We start from the raw sequence: 3,559 nt of genomic DNA on the forward strand, positions 1-3,559 counted from the left end.
AGCCATATTTGGCGATGCAGATGCGACACGGTGGGGAGATAATATAAAAGAATTTTGAGACCTTAAGGCTCTCTCTCATCTCACGGCAGACTGCACAAGTGTGTGGAAATAAGTGAGGGCATTGTCAGCTTTGCTTTCTGTGAAGTGAGGATGATATGCTTCATGTGTCATGGCGACAGATAGCAAAGCGGTAGTTAATTATTCCCGCGGGAATTTTTGCGGGCAAAGAAATTGTGCACATCGCTCCAACCCATAGCGAGTGTGCAATAGCCTTTATTGCGTCTAGGGAAAGATTAACGTCCTATGGGACGCATGAAAGTTGCGACTGAGTGAATTCAGTCAGGGCCAGAGTAGGGAAGTAACGTTTCAGCTCCAGCACGGGGCCGAGCGAGGTGGCGCAGTGGTTAGCACACTGGACTCGCATTCGGGAGGACGACGGTTCAATCCCGTCTCCGGCCATCCTGATTTAGGTTTTCCGTGATTTCCCTAAATCGCTTCAGGCAAATGCCGGGATGGTTCCTTTGAAGGGGCACGGCCGATTTCCTTCCCCATCCTTCCCTCACCCGAGCTTGCGCTCCGTCTCTAATGACCTCGTTGTCGACGGGACGTTAAACACTAATATCCTCCTCCTCCTCCAGCACGGAGACAACGCCATTGCAGATGCTGCTTTTTCATTGGTTCAAAAAGTAAATTTATTCTCCATCAACTCAGTACATTGACTAGCTATGACAATATAGACTTAAATGAGCTGATAAGGATTTTTAATAATTATTCTTCCCTGTGATAAAAAATTTTGATGTGTAGAGATAATGACTTTAATAATAGTCATTCTAATGTGTACAAGAATTAAATATTTTGTTATTGAGTGTCAAAAGTAATTGAACATGATTGTTGTTTATCACTTGACCCCTGAATGGAACAGTTGTTAAACTATATGTAGAATAAAAAAGGGCATACCTGTTTTGTCTTTCTAGAATAGACCCCAAACTTTCACTTTTATTAATTCATGCACTCTAGGTAAAAGACAGCAGCATTTATAATGATTTTTGTTACGATCCATGCCTGATAGTAACTGCCTTACAGGGCCAGAGTCATATTTATTTAGAAGCCTGTTTGACACCCTGGGCTTGAGAAGACTGTTCAGATGTTTTGTCCATTTGCGCGCTAAATGGTAAGCTAAGTTTGCATACATTAGTACATTAGTACACTCACTGTGCAGATACAAAGGCTAGATGTATGACAAAATGGCAACACTGCAAGGATGCAAAATTACAGGAGTCTAATAGATTGAGGGTTTGCTTTTTATAGGTATAAAACACATAAACCTCCCAAACAATAAGCTGACGCAAACTGGAGCAAAACAAATGTAAACTGTAAATGTGACACAATTGTGTAGTAAGTGTAGACAGAATGGTATTTATGTATTTCTTAATTGCTGGCGCACTACGTCGTTGAATTGGGTTGTGTTGAGTTCTGGCTCAACTCCAGTAAACAAAAGTCTACATAAAAGGCGAGGAAACGGGTTCAAATATTGAATATTTTACCGTGGATGATATTTTATTAGAATAAATTCTTATGATCAGATGTCAACGTGTACTTAGGTTAGGAAAATTCACGAACAGCAACGCTTTGTGAAACGTTCAAAAATGACAGAAAATAATCGACTAAGACAAAGACGAAGTCATGGAGGAACTTGATAGGATAGAGTTGGAAACATTACAGATAGATTAGCGTGAACAATAGGAGACAGAACACTTAGAAATACCAAATGAGACCGAAAATGCAATACATGATGTTCAACATGGTACAAAGAATGGACATGAGAACGGCGTCGCTGAGTCTGTAAATAGTGATTTACAGTATATTGAACCAAACGTAATCATACTGAATCAGTTAGGCTTGCAATTGCATGAAAGAACGAGTGTTAGTGCTCCTGTACTATGTTCGGAAATGAAGGAAACGGTACACGAAAAACGAGATGGGGAGCAGTTGCATCAGATGGCAACTGGCGAAAATAGTGCAGCTGAAAACGCCAAAGTATTTGGAATCTTGCAGCGTATATTACAACAGTCTCAGGAATCAGAAAAACGTATAGATGGGCGCATAACACAACAAACGACACAGTTTCAAGAATCAGGGTATAGAAGGGCACATAAAATAATGGTGAAAAGAATTAGAAGGGGTCATAACACTGAGGCTGAAAGAAACTAACAAGGAAATAAAAAAAACGCGTGACAATATTCAAGGCCAGTTAGAACAAATGCGAACTGAAGCTAAGGAAGCGCAAAAAATTGAGAACAGATATTGACACTGTCCAAACAGACATGATTACGTTCATGAAGGTAATCAGCCAAGTGTGGAAAAGGTTAAACAACAGGTCGAAGCTTTTGCCATCAAAGCTACGACGAAGGCGAAAAATCTTATTGCTGAGATGACGTCTCATAAAAGAATGAAAAAAGCAGTATTAAATAAATTCGATGCTCGTATTTTAAAAACACAATAGAAAATCGAACACCAATTTCAACGGCTGAGATCGGAAGTTTTATGTTCGATTGAAAGTCGTGGTGACGTAGAAAGCGTTAGTGACGAGGCGCAGACGATGACAGAATCCACTTTAGTGCCGGCAGATACTACTGTAAATACTGCAAAATCGTCAGTTGCCGATAATACGACAGAAAGGGTATCCGAAATTACGTGTGGTGTAAGAGGGAAGGGTACATGAGGATACCAGTCCGAAACCGCAAACCGCGAACGGGAAATTAGTGCAAACCATCGTATGCCAGAACATCACGTAAACCGTAGGGAACAGCTTGGATTACGACCACTTGTTCAAGAAAGAATAACAGGTCTGTCTTGAATACAAGAGCGTGGTTTGCAGCAAGGTTCAGTACGTCAGACACAAAGCGTGACACACACTGATCAAACCACAGAGACGCGTTACCCAACGCCACAACCTGTAGGACGAATACCGACGGGTTACAGTATGGCTTCTAACGCGCCAGAGTTGCTTATACGTCAAGATACAGAGCCGGCAGCGGGCGTTATGCGCGCATATTGCACAGTGAGACCTGCAAGTGATTCTACGGCACAAATGTCGAGTTTGTCATCAATAAAACATCAATATTACGGCCAACGCTGACCTTCCCTTTAATTTAAGAATGAAGCAAGTTACACACGTTTGTGTAGATTTGACGCAAACTAAGGACAGAATTCCAGTCTTGAAAACCTAGTAGGTACATCGTAGAGAGAAGCGAGAAGTTTAGATGATAACCACTTTCTTACAGTGTGGAAATACCAGCACTATAAGGAAGATGCCAATTTCTCCACCCCCACACATTTATTGACCAATTTAAAGTAGGAATTCCGAGACATTGGCCACTGAAACATAAGTCAGATTTTATTTGCGCACAAAAAAAATCGTTCAAATGGCTCTGATGAATATGGGACTTAACATCTGAGGTCATCAGTCCTCTAGAACTTAGAACTACTTAAACCTAACTAACCTATGGACATCACACACATCCATGCCCGAGGCAGGATTATTAGAAAATGTCTCATT

General features: G+C 41.1%; 1 non-coding gene across 1 annotated transcript; it reads left to right on the forward strand.

Annotated features, from left to right (window-relative positions):
- The first annotated feature begins 381 nt into the window (after positions 1-381).
- Positions 382-459, forward strand: Trnaa-cgc (transfer RNA alanine (anticodon CGC)). Its single transcript has one exon. It is a non-coding gene; the product is annotated as a tRNA-Ala (tRNA).
- The last annotated feature ends 3,100 nt before the right edge of the window (positions 460-3,559 follow it).

This window comes from Schistocerca cancellata, chromosome 3, assembly GCF_023864275.1.
Source record: "Schistocerca cancellata isolate TAMUIC-IGC-003103 chromosome 3, iqSchCanc2.1, whole genome shotgun sequence".
Lineage (NCBI taxonomy): Eukaryota > Metazoa > Arthropoda > Insecta > Orthoptera > Acrididae > Schistocerca > Schistocerca cancellata.